At 33.3% G+C, this 14,418-nt stretch overlaps 1 pseudogene; it reads left to right on the top strand.

Moving 5' to 3' along the window:
• The first annotated feature begins 726 nt into the window (after positions 1 to 726).
• Positions 727 to 1,399, top strand: LOC129081098 (glutathione peroxidase 2-like; annotated as a pseudogene).
• Positions 1,400 to 14,418: the final 13,019 nt, after the last annotated feature.

The following is a 14,418-nucleotide window of genomic DNA, read 5'->3' as shown; positions in this document are numbered from 1 at the left end:
ATAAGTGGAATCTATTCAACAAAATAAACTAATGAACAAAATAAACCACTGGCAAGGAAAAATGAAAGTGACCAGAGGGGATGGGAAAGGAGGACAATGGTGGAAAGAAGAAGAGAATAAATAAAGAACATGTATGAATGACCCATGGACGTGGACAACAGTGGGAACTGACTGTGGGGAATGGGGGCGTGGTGGGATGGGTGGAAGAGGGCAAAGGGGGAAAAGTTGAGACAACTGTAATAGAATAAACATGATTTAAAAATAAAGTTAAAAAAGAAAAAATAGAGCAGAGAAATAAAAAATGGAAAAGCAATGGAATGCAGAAGCACTAATTCAGAGACTGAGGATTGGAAGAAGCAGCAACAAAATAAAACCTCCATTCTCATCACCATACATGGTCCTCAGTCACATAATAACTGATACTAAAACCTTGAGAAATATCAAATATTTTATTCAAAACTTTAGAATGAACTTTTAACAATTATTTCACATCTGTAATTTTTTTATTTTTTGTTTCGTTTTGTTTTTAATTATTTTTATCATTAAAAATCTAGATATGTTAATAATATATACTTTTGAAACATAAAAACAAATGATTTGAAATCATTATAAGTGGAGAAAAGGAAGCTAATACATTTAGATTGGGAAATGTTGAAGAATGCAAATTTATCTATTAGTCTACAATATGCATTTTTGTGGTCATTATTAAAACACTCGACTTTCACCATGGCTTACGTCGCCAAGTCTTTCTACGACCTTTCTGCTGTCAGCGTGGATGGGGAGAAGGCAGATTTCAATACATTCCGAGGCAGGGCAGTGCTGATTAGGAATGTAGCATCGCTCTGAGGCACAACCACTCGGGACTTCACCCAGCTCAACGAGCTGCAATGCCGCTATCCCAGGCGCCTGGTGGTTCTTGGCTTTCCTTGCAACCGATCTGGACATCGGGAGAACTGTCAGAATGAGGAGATCCTCAACTGTCTTAAGTATGTCCGCCCTGGGGGTGGATTCCAGCCCCCCTTTACCCTTGTCCAAAAGTGTGAGGTGAATGGTCAGAACGAGCATCCTGTCTCCGCCTACCTGAAGGACAAACTCCCCTTCCCTCATGCTGACCCATTTTCTCTCATGACTGACCCCAAGTACATCATTTGGAACCCAGTGGGCCACTCCGATGTGGCCTGGAACTTTGAGAAGTTCCTTATTGGGCCGGAGGGGGAGCCCTTCCGACGCTACAGCCACACCTTCCCCACCATCGACATTGAGCCCGGCATCAAGCGCCTCCTCAAAGTTGCCATATAGACGCGAGCTGCTCTGCACGCAGGTCTCCTACTCCATCCAGCCCCTAAGAATCTTTCCTGAGGATCCAGTGTGCCCTCAGGAGTCACTACTGGCCCTAAGCTTTCCCTTGAGATTAGTCCCCTTCACTGAAGTGCCTTGCATTTCCCGTCTGCCTGTATCCCTTCTCTCGCCCAGCCTTCTGGTTGGGGATTTCAACGTGGGCCTCCAGCGCGTGGGTGGGCTCCGGGCCTTCACAGAATGATGGCACCTTCCTAAACCTGTGTGGGCGGTGTCTGAGACTCGTGAAGGGCCCCCAGTCAGCCTCCTAGCAGATTCCAATAAAGGGCAGGTGTGGAAATGGCAAAAAAAAAACACCCAAAAAACAAAAAAAGCCAACAGAATGTCTTGATTATGCACACAGACCCTGTTACTTCATTGCTTGGGCTACTGCCTTTAATAAACTTATTAATATATGTGTACCTCAGATCCCTCGTCTTTAAAACATGCATAAGTTTCTACCTACTACCTTAGAGTATTATTGCAAGAATGAGAAAACACATGCAAATCATTAGGAACTCTCGCTACTAACCCATGATAAATTTACAGTAACAAGTAGCTTTCCATAAATGTTATGGAAGGAATTATGCCTACTTTTATCTCTGTGATATATAAATATATACATGATATATATCTTAATGTGTGTGTATATAAATCTATTAACACATATATATATAACTTAATGTCTCAGTGTAAGCCAAAACTTCATTATGAACCGATATTCTTTACTTAGACCGATATTGCATCTCTTCTTCGTTTGCACTTTTAAAAATTGATAAAAAATAGTTACTGAATAATAAGTATTTGTAAAGTATTTCTGAATGCCTGCTACACTTATAGAAAAGTCGAGATATATTATAAACCCCAAAAAAAGATCTTTATAACCATCAACTAAGAATAAAGACAGAAAGCTCCTTAGTGTCCTAAAAAGTACCCAATGTACACATTATAACTTATTATTTTTCATTTTATGAACTTATAGGTTAATGATACACATAACTCTTTTGTAATTAATTAAATTTATCACAAAAGGCCAGATGATATTGACTAAACTGTAGATATTCCAACTGAGAATTGAAATTTTTTGTGAATGTTATTTTTGATAAGAATCACAAGGGTATTTCATAGAGAAAATGGAGAGAGAGAGGAAAAGAAACAGAGAGAGACTGCCTTTGATTTTAAAATTGAATTTTTCAAGTGGCTTTATATGTTTAGATGTAAAGTTTAGCCTAAATATCTTTAAAATGATTTTTACTTAGAAAAAGAGCATGTTTTTATTAAAAACTTTCCTTAGCCTCTTGCTCAAGCAGTTGAATGATCAAATTACAAGAAAATTTCCTTTGACTCTATTTCTTTGTTAATGCAAATTCCACTTAATTGGCACAAATATGTATATTTGAGTATATCTGTTGAAAATATAGAATGTAAAATAAATGTAAATAATATTGATATGGCCTTGTGTACTCTACCTGTGATTGTTTAAAGAATGTCTTTAATGTGAGAAATATTTATCATTTTTTGTTGTGCAATAGTTCACAATTTGTAATGATCATAAAACCAAAACTTTTTTTTTAATGCAACAACTTGTAAATAAGCTAATTCACATAAAATGCTTTGTTTTGTAGATTAGGAAACTGAGTTTGAGAGAGGTAAAGTAGTTTGTCTCCCAGGGATTAGATCTCAGATCATTGTATCATATTGAATGTTTACATATTATAATGTTAATATGTGTATATGTATATACACTGGAAGTTGCTCAGAGAAACTAAATATTGTGAAAAGTAAAAAAATTAAAATTAATCCACAGGTATTGTATTATATAAAATGTTTCAAAGAACAATTTAATTTCATAATATGCATTTTACAATCTTTTAAAGGCTGCAAGTGATCATAGAAACACATCATATAGTCATAAAGATTTATAAGCTGTTAAATGAACTTCAGGGCAGATGCAGAGAACATGTAACACCTGGCATGGATAGTATGTCTAACGATAATACAAATCTTTCATGGTACATTAACACCTTCAAAAATGAATAATGTCCTAAGATTAATTCCACAGAAAGTTACAGATGAGGGTCAAAATAAAATGTAATTTTATAAAACAAAATCAGAAATAGAATTTATCTAATGTTCTGTTATATCTGTTGCCATTAATATTTTTCAATAAACATAATTTAAGGTGTGTCTATGATGGATGATATTTATTTCTTTTAGGATCTGGGCCATTTTTCTATTTATCTGAATTAGAAATATTATATATTCTGTTCCTCATTACCTGCCTAATTCAGTGTATTAAAAATTCATCTTACTTTGTTCAGATCAAGCAAGCTAAAACCTTTTAATTTCATTGTGCTCAAAAGTTAATTCTTTCTATTACTTTAAGGGTAAGTAACTTATCTGTATTACTCAAATCCTCAGAAAAGCGTAGTTTTCCTCTTAACTTTTTGTTCTGTAAAATTTTTTAAAAGACTTCTATAAAAATCTTCATCTTGCAAAATATTCTAATTTAATGATGGATAGCTAAGAATAGAAAACCAAGTAATGTAATATTTAACTTTGTATGTGTTTTTTTATTGTTTATTGTATTATTATGCAGAGAAGTATAAAAAATATAGCTAGATTTCCAATGAATTAATTCCAATTTTTTAAAAATATAAATGAATCCTTAGGTTAAAATTTTGATATCTTTCCTTTTATACATTTTTAGAAAGTTATTTCTTGTTAATTTCATATCTTCAAAACATTGGAACAGAAAAATAAACTTTGGTTAAGTCTAAATAGCAATAATTTACCATAGGAAAAAAATCACATAATAAATATTTGAGTAATGTATAAGAGTTGTTATAGAGAATACCCTAAAGAAATATCTCTCAGTATCTACCTGTTCTGTGTAAGCATTTAACTCTATAGCTGTTCCCTTAGAGTCTTATCACAATGACTGAGTAATTAATTGTTACTGTGGACTTAAGGTCTTAGTAAAATCTCTGTCCTTGATTGTTTATACAGTACAGGATCAATAACACACATGGAATCAATTCTATGTGGATAGAAGTCTTCCATTAGTAGAGATCTAATTTTTGGTTAAATTGAACACATTTTTATTACAGTTGCATGAATTTGCTTTTTAATATCTTGTGCACTTGTCTACTTTCCTTTGAGTTCATAGCTGCTTATGATTCCTTTCATGTGAATCCAGAATAGACCAATTCAGAGGGACCAAAAGTAGATTAGTGGTTGTCAGGGCTGGTTTGCAAGAGAAGAAGGGAAAATGAGTACTACTGTGTACAGGGCTTTTTGGAAAAGTGATGAAATGTTCTAAAAGCAGTTAGTAATGATGATCACATAACTCTGTAGATATACTAAAAACCACAGAATTGTACAATTTTAAAAGTTGTATATTTACCTTGTAAGTATCACAATAAAACTATTATACAATAACTTCTCTTCTTGTGACATTAGAACTCAGTAAAGATGAGAGCAAGGGGAAACTTGTAAAATATAACAATGCAGCATGAAAAATATAATCTGGCATGAAACTTTAAGTGTGTGGAAGTGAACCTTTGAAACTGCAAATTAGTAACAATGGAGCAGGAATACAAGTATGTTGTATAATGAAAACCATAGCTCATGATCTTTTTTATATAGTAAGACCAAAAAGAATGGTTTAAAAATGTATTTTGTTGTTTCCAGTAATCTTAGAAAAATATTGCAAGTTTTATGCATGTTGAATGTAAGGAGCATATAATGGACCAGCTCAATTAAGTAAAATTGCATATATAGTATTCAAATGGAGCATCTTTTGTGTTATCAACTGAAATTCTTAATGACAAATGAAGATAGCCATAAGTTTTCATGTGTGTGCACGCTCATGCACGTGTGTGTTTGTGTGTGTGAGAAAGAGTATGTGCATTTCAATGTATTTGGAGAGTACAAAATGGCAAAAAAGGTTGGGGAGATGGGAGTTAGAGTTTTGCCTTGGGCTCACTCATTACTCATCTGCTGTAGAAATGAAACATTCAAGGGTAAAACATTAAATCAATGAATATGACAGAGAGAAGAATTTAATATTGTGAGAGCTCTATAGCTTGACAACATTTAATAATAGAATAAGGTTGTAAACAAGGAGAAAGATCAGGTTCACATCTCAGTAATATTCTTAATTTAAATTTACTCCCTTCAAATAACTTTTGTAATTTACACTTTTGCACTGAAGATTAGATATTCTCTTTGGTAAGTTCCTTATATCATGTCTGACAGCAAACTTATCTGGCACAGTGGCTGAACTAAATTTATTATTAAACTGTTATGCCTTAGGGTTATAATTTTTAGGCAAGAAATTAAATTTAGGAAAAGAACATCAGTTGACTGTATTGCTTAATTAAAATGTATTTTTTACAGAGAATCTGTATTTGTAGAATGCTGATATTTATCATCCTATCCCCAAAACTGAATATATATCTCATATGATACTGGACCAAACCAATGAAAATGAAAAAAAAATTAGTGATTCAGTTAAGTATATTGTAGGTTTTTTTAACCATTGATATTACTTTACTTAAGTACTGGTAGATCAATCAAGTTAGACAGTTATATGATGGTTAGTAAAATTTAACTCAAAACTCATTGGCCAAAAACAACAAAGTTTGTATTTTGTTTATACCACATAACCAAGAGAGGAAGATATGTCACAAAGAAATGGAGGCTAATGGAAACCCAGTATCAATAAAAATATTTACCTGCACCCATATAGGGATATATGAGTTGGCGCTGAAAATTTCAACAGGGCATGGACAGCTGTTCTTTATTCCCTCATTTCATTGGTCATGCTTACCTTCAAAAGAATTGGAGAAGTATAATCCTATTTTGTTCCCAGAAGAAGAAGAGCCAGGGATATAAAGTGAAGAGTATTAATGAATACTCTTAATGGTTTCTGAGATTGAATTTTAGTATGCTAAATTAAGACTAAAAATAAATTTTCTACTCATCTATCTTATAAAAACTTGAGAATTTGCAGAATTTGATGTGCTTTAGAAAGCCATTGATAAAAGCTCACCCACCATACCATCAAGAAAATTTTTGGTTGGGGTTAGGTTAGCTTTAAGTAGAACCTAAGCATAGTTAAAACTCTTGTTTTATAAACAATTTTATAAATCTTGTTAATTAAATAATTAAACCTGTTTACAGAAGAGCATTTTATTATATCTCAGTCATAAAAATTAAATTAAATAAATATATCCAAATACATTACATTTTAGTTGTATTAATTGGTATAAGAGCAAGCTGTTAAAAAATAAAACCTGGATAAATTTTATACCTTAACTTTAAATGTGCTAATTGTAATATGATTAGCACAGAGCCCCTCAAAGCCAATGCTCATTAAGTAAAAGCTAGAATTATAAATAAAACATTTTAACAAAGTTTTTTCTTATACAAGAGAGCAGAATTTGTTTTTGCAAAGTGTATTAAGTGACTATAGTTGCTGTAACAAATTATCATAAGTTTAGCGTCTTAAAACAACACAAAAATAGTATCTTTCAGTTGCGGATGTCAGAAGACTCACACTCCATGTGTTGGCAGGCTGTGCTGTGGATGCCCTGGCAGATAATCTCTTCCTTTGCCTTTTCCACATTTTAGAGGAGCGTCATGCCTTGACTCAAGGCTGCCTCTCTCCATTTGCAAGAAAAACAGGGCAATATTTTCATATGTCCCTCACCTCTGTTTCCACTGTCATGTCCCCTAGTCTTTCTCTGCCTGCCCTGTCTTCCTTTTATCAGGATCCTTGTGATGAGGATAACTTGTTAACATATTATATTTCCTCATACTAGTTTTGTTTCTGAATTTAAAAGGTCTATAAGTCATTCTCAATTAAACTATTTGTCTCTAATTATAACAAAATTTTACTAGAATGTTCATATATGAGGGTATCGAAGTTAGCCATCATAACCTTTTATTTAAGGCTTTTAGGATTTAAATGTACCAGAGGACAGATTAAATAAAGTTGCTAGGTAGTAATTCACATTGTATTTTCTTCTGATAAACTGTTTCATATTATTTTTAACAATTCTGAAAAGAGATTTTTCTCTCAAACAAGAAAATCAAAGTGATCCAGTAGTTGTTTAGCAGAAATGCATCATCTTGTCTCTATTAGCTTAAGGATAAAAAGAAATACTTCCACAAAATGAGTGTCCAGTGATATAGAACACTGAAGTCAATAATGTGAGTAGTTCTTGGATCTAACTAATGACAAGTGCACAGCAGTGGGCATTGATGTTCTCTGCATTGCTCACTTTTTACTATTGCTTTGATATCTAAGTGGATCATGTTTCATGCTAATGAAATGAAGGTGATGGACTCAACCTCTCAAAATCGATAAGAATCCCTTCTTCACTTAGAGTGATTCTATACAAACTTTCTTGCTATTGCATTAGATGTAAGGTAATCTTGGCATAAAATTATTATGAAACTGTAATGCATGATGCAAATATAAACCTTATAGGAGTAATAGGTAAAAATATATATAGACCACACAGGATTCCATAATGATTTAACACAGATTAATGTGTTCAGGAAAGGACATTAATTTGGAGGACAATGTAGGAAACATACCATATCCCATCAGGCACTATGCGAAGTGGTAAATGGTGTGGTATCAAAGAGAAGGTTAAAATATTAATAAGTAAATCTCTGAAATGTGTCATCCTGTTAGGAAGATGTGACTAATGATGAGGAAGTATTTGGAGAATCATCAAAAGCTCAATGCTACTGCACAGAAAATAAGTGCAATAAATTATCTGAAAAGTCAGTAAACAGTTTGGAGCAACTTTAAACATGAAAGATGAAGTCTGAGTTTTCCAAAATACTTGTTTATGAATATGCCTAGGAGGTGATTTTAAAGATTTTTTAAAATTTATTTTTAGAGAGAGAGGGGAAGGGAGGGAGAAAGAGAGAGAAGCATCCATCAGTTGCCCCCACACATCCCTAACCATGGACCTGGCCCACAACCTAGGCACGTGCCCTGACTAGAAATCGAACTGGTGATCTTTCTGTTTGTGGGCTAACTCCGAATCCACTGAGCCACACCAGTCAGAGTCAGGACACAGGTTTTTTTTTGTGTAAATATATATTTTGGACTATACACCAATAAATAATTTATTCAAAATTATATGTATATGTGTTTCAGTTGCTGGATTACAATGAGCATAATTTAAATTGAAGCAGTTCTTGCAAATATACAAGGAAGTTAGTAACTTTCCCAAAATTATTGTGAAGTATGTTCCATTAATTTTTTCTACATCTGGTAACTTCAAAAACTTAAGTTTTCTACTATTTGCATCAACTGTTCTTTTGTAAATATTAGTAAGGCATGTTCATTTTATATTTAACACACTGAGTCCAATTTGTATCTGCACATAAATATATGCACACTGTATTGCCAGATACACCACACAATAAGTTCATGAATACTTAATGTTTTTTATTTAGAATGTGCAGAGATTCCCTAAAGTTCCTTCATTGTTGCATAAACAGTTCATAAAATCAACACAATCTGACTGTGCAAGTGCTTTTTAAAATTAACTGGATAGTAAATTTTAATTATTTATCCAAGCTATATTGTGCTGCTTATATTTTACCAGTGGAGTTTGGGCTTATTTTCTTATACAAACTAGGTTATCTAAAATAAAACATAGAGTATGTTTAGTTTATGATATCAGCATGCTATGATTTCTTGGTCCTTACTGCAAGTAATTAATAAAAACAAATTGCTAGAGTAAATTTTTTTCTAACATCAAATGCATACTAAAATCATACTGTGAAAAGAAAAGAGAAAGAAGGAAAAAATACCACTTAACACTCTTATAAAATGTATCCTCCATGATGACCATGATTAGATATGATTATTTGAGCTATACTTTCATTATTTCCTTTCAGCTTGTTTACCATTAGCAAGCAGTTGGGTTATTTCGTTTGATAAATCTCTTTCCTGACACAAAGTCTACATTATGTCAATAGGTCATTGGATGAATAGAAATCATGTCATACCAAAGGAGCTTAGACACACACACACACACACACACACACACACACACATTTGTGTGTATATGTGATAAGGGTAAAACATACTTTTTCGGCACTGTTAAATTCCACCTAAATTACAAATTTCAATAGTATGTGCAGTAAAAAAGGCTGTTGCAACTGACAACCAAGTGTCATACTGTTAAAGAAGCCATGTTTCAAGAGCAGAAAATAATAATTAAGTGGAGTCAACTTTCATAAATTGAGGTATACGAGAAGTATTCACAGAAGAATACAATTTGAATAGTGATCATTCCTGGTAATATCTACTTGGTAATGGAGTTATTACACAACTTCTAATAGGAAATTCTGCTGAAGACAGTCAAAAGACATGTAAGCTGAAAGATGCTTCTTTGTTATCACACCATCTGTCAGATTTGATGGAATCAAAAAACCAAAAAGGAGTGCATTTTCAATGAGAAAAAGATAGAATGATAATTCTTAGATATCTGCATTTAGAAAAATTGCCCAACATTTAAATCCTCAGCTACTAATGCTCCATTTTGAATCCAAACACTGGAAATGAAAGATTTTTGTTTACAATTGTAGAATTGCAATAATTTAAGCTTTATGTTACTTTGCATATTTTACAATAATTAATAACACTTGCAAACATTTGAAGATACTTAATCTTTATAAATGCCTGATAATAAAAAGTAAATAATTTTAGATCACTTTGTATATTTTATATCTTGACTGACTAAATTTAAACTAATTTGTTTGTTTTTCAGGCTTACATATACAAATCTTAGTTTGAATCCCAAGTTGGAAAATAACATTTCCCAAAGCCAGCAGTCCTTAAGATTTGCTGTATGGAGGAATAACCAGGAGGAGGAGGGAGAAAGATGTCTTTAAAAATAGTGACAATGAGCCCTAGTTGGTGTGGCTCAGTGGACTGAGTGCTGGCCTATGAATCAAAAGGTTGCCGGTTCAATACCCAGTCAGGGCACATGCGTGGGTTACAGGCCAAGTCCCCAGTTGGGGGCACGAGAGAGGCAACTGATCGATGTATCTCTCACACATTGATGTTTCTCTCCCTGGCTTTTTCCTTCCCTTCCCCTCTTTTTAAAAATAAATAAATTAATTAAAAATAAACATGGCCATTATAAACAAATCAACAAACAACAAGTGCTGAAAAGGTTGTAGAGAAAAAGGAACCCTAGCGCACTGTTGGTGGGAATGCAGATTGGTTCAGCCACTGTGGAAAACAGTATGGAATTTCCTCAGGAAACTAAAAATGGAACCAACTTTTGACCCAGCAGTTCCACTGCTAAGATTATACCCTAAGAATTCTGAAACACCAATTCAAAAGAACCTAAGCACCCCAAGATTCATAGCAGCATAATTTACAATAGTTGAGTGCTAGAGGCAACCTAAGTGCTCATCAGTAAATGAGTGGATCAAAAAATATGGTACATTTACACAATGGAATACTACTCAGCAGAAAGAAAGGAAAAACTCTTACCCTTCACGAGAGCATGGATGGAACTGGAGAATATTATGCTAAGCAAAATAAGCCAGGTAGTGAAAGACAAATACCATATAATTTCACATATTAGTGGAATCTAATCAACAAAACAAATAAGCAGAAAAAAAATATAACCAGAGGGATTGAAATAAAGAACAAACTGACAGTAACCAGAGGGGAGGGGGAAAGGGATAATAGGGGAAAGGCAGTCAAGGAACATGTATGAAAGACATACAGACAAAGCCAAAGGGGTAGGTTCGGGGGTTGGAGGTGGGGATGGGCGGGGCGGGGGGGGGTGAAATGGACACAACTGTATTTGAACAACAATAAAAAAAGAAAATAAAAAAACCAAAGAAATGGAAAATGAATAAATAAAAATATTGACAATGATTCTTGGTTCTTACCTTCAAAAATGCAGATTTAATTAATCAAGGATATGATCGTGTCATCCAGAGCTTTAGAAGCTCGCTATATGATTTCAGAATTCAGTGAAGTTTGGGAGGCAGAAGCTCTGTTCGTACTCTAAGATCAGTTATGGAGCTACCTGACAGGAGTTGAAAATTGAAAACAACACCAAAATACGTTTGCCTTTAAGATCACTCTGACTTCGGAAATCCCATAACTAAATTACTAATGATGGGAGAGGATTGAAAATAATCAATGCTTCAAGCCCTGTTCATGACCCTCCTCTAATACAACACCAAGCCTGCCCTTGCCTATCTTGATCGAAACCAGATTAAATTTTTAAATGTGGTGCAGAATATTCAAGCTAAAACTCAGTGATTGTTGGTACTGTTTCAAAGTAATGACCAGAAGTAGCATGGTGAAAAGATAGAAACTAATAATCCTTTATCACACTACTGTGTGTCCTTTATCTTGCAGCGTCCTCGCAACAACATCAAGTATTAAAAATAAATCCATGCCACTTGATATATAAGAAATTAACATTTTAAAGTGTTAACAATATTGTTCAAAGAAATGAACATTTTAAATTGTTAACACTGTTGTTCAATGAGGGCTCAGACAGGAATCATAAAAAGTTCTGTCTGACTCCCAAAGCTTTGATATTTTTTACTTTTTGGTTATTAATTTTACTTCCTTCTGAGAAACAGTAAATCATAAAAAAACTTATTGAGATGCAGAATTAAAAGAGACTAATTCGGATCATAGTGGTATTAAACGTCAGGATAAGAGGGTCTCATATAGCCAATGATGTGTGTGGAAAAGAATAAACATATATATGAATGAACTTGATTGATACCATCTCTTAACACTGCCTTTGATAACTCAGAATCCAAATTAGTCCAGCTACTTGAATCTAATGGAATCAATCACTAAATTATGAATTCTAATTGGTAGTCTATTTTCCTTTACTAAATCCATTGATATCCTATGAACTCAATGAAAACCCTTAACAATGTGACAATAAATTACCATTCAAAGTATGTCTGGACTGTATGCAAGTCACTGAAAAAATGACAAACTGCATATCTCTGTTCATAATAAGTCCTCCCTTCAAAATATTTGCTACTGCAATTTTTTTCTTTGTTCATAGAAAATATTTGCAGAAATAAATATTTTTTACTGCTCCCTGCCCATCTCAGTTTAGAAATATAATGTTCATTATTTTCTAAGTGTAAATGTTACTTCTGTAAATTCTTTTAGCTCAAGACAGACGTAACCTCTGCTTCCTGTAACCATCATCCCCCATGACATTCTTTGTTTAAAAAGGCCTCATACTGGGGAGCACTAAGAAGTTTTCAGGCACAGAACCTTAACATTAGAAAGACTGGCTTGAAATCCTGGCTCAGTAATTTATTAAGTGCTTGATTTTATGTGATATTTGGCCACACTGCCTCAATTAAATACATTGTCCTTTATTCATACTAATCTAAGAGTTAGTATTTCATAAGGATGTTGAAAAAAATAAAAAAGCTGAGGCATATGAAGTATACATTGCATTGTGAAAAGTATTTATATATAAGACTGATATATATGTATATATATTTTAATTTTTATGATAATATCAACCTCTAAAATTGACTTCACTCTATATTCTGATATTAGATATAAAATTCTACATATTTCAAATACATGAATGTACTTTAAATGTTTTGAATCTATATTTTCCATTTGTTTCATCAGTGGGAGAAAATAAAGTCAATAGTTTTGGCATCTCTTTCAATCACCAAGATATGTTCTGTTTTCCAATATTGAGAGATTTTCTAACAAGTTCATATTCTGTCTCTCAATTTTCATTTATATTTATATACACACACACATAAAATCTTGCCGTCCTTTCCAACTACTGTGCTTATGGACCAAATTCAAATTCCCTATATTTTACTGACTGCTTAATTCCTGCAAAATTATGCTACTTGCTTACATAGCACAACATTACATTAACTCATTCTGCTTATACTGCAGACTGCAAGTGCCAGTGTAAATAGTGAGTAGACACATCTTCAAAATATTTTCTGGCAGAATATTCTGTGCTCTATGGTTATATTTTTAAAGATTTCATTTATTTATTTTATGAAAGAGGAGGAGGGAGGGAGGAAGAGGGAAAGAAACATCGATGTGAAAGAGAAACATCGATTGTTTGCCTCGCACATGCGTCCCAACTGGGAAGCCAAACACACAACCCAGGCATGTGCCCTGATGGGGAATGGAACCCGCAACGTTTTGATTTGCAGGACTGTGCCCTACAAACTGAGCCACAGTGATCAGGGTTCCACGGTTACCTTTAACTGACATATGTGTTGCTGATAGCGATTCAATAAGCAGTAAAAGTATTAGCATAAATTAAAAACACACAAAATAGGGAAAGCAATCATCAAAAGATGGCCATCAATAAGAAATTTTATATGAAATCTGGAAATTTAATATATAAAATCATATCATACCTTTCCTAAAGACAAAACTAAAAATGCATCATATAATGACCTCCATTTGTAGTTGCTGCTTCTTCGATCTGCTTGATTATAGCAATACATATCAGAGGTTACACAAACATACCGACACAAATTGAAATGATAAATCCTGAACCTTCATGATCTTAGTTCAGTAACGTATTGCCAAATTATCTCATTTCTTGTCATTAGAAAGTATATATCCCCCATATAGAAAGTTCTTCTTGATTGTCTCAACCAACAAAAACACTGTTTATAAATATTAACTGAAGGTATACCTCATTATCAAATATATTAAAACATATAGTTTGGAAGACACTTCAACATCTAAAAGGAGAACATAAAACAAACAAATAAATAAACTTTCTATCCAACAGTTGAAGCTATATGGTTCAGCTTCTTCCAGTTATCTGTAGAATGGATTCCAAAGTATTTCTGACACACCTCACACATATCAAATTACACTTATCACTGTTTTGTTACATAATTTGCTTCCTAACATACATTTCTTTGTTCACTTCCTTCCTCTCTTATAAAATTCTTTCCTTCACTCTCTAGCTTAAATACGAATACATGCTTTCGCCCCATTGTTATAAATACCTCTTACGATACACTCATATTAATTTG

This window comes from Pteronotus mesoamericanus, unplaced genomic scaffold (genome assembly GCF_021234165.1).
Source record: "Pteronotus mesoamericanus isolate MK-2021 breed Mesoamerican mustached bat unplaced genomic scaffold, CSHL_Meso_final contig_94, whole genome shotgun sequence".
In the NCBI taxonomy this organism is placed as follows: domain Eukaryota; kingdom Metazoa; phylum Chordata; class Mammalia; order Chiroptera; family Mormoopidae; genus Pteronotus; species Pteronotus mesoamericanus.
This window is presented reverse-complemented; position numbering and strand designations above follow the sequence as displayed.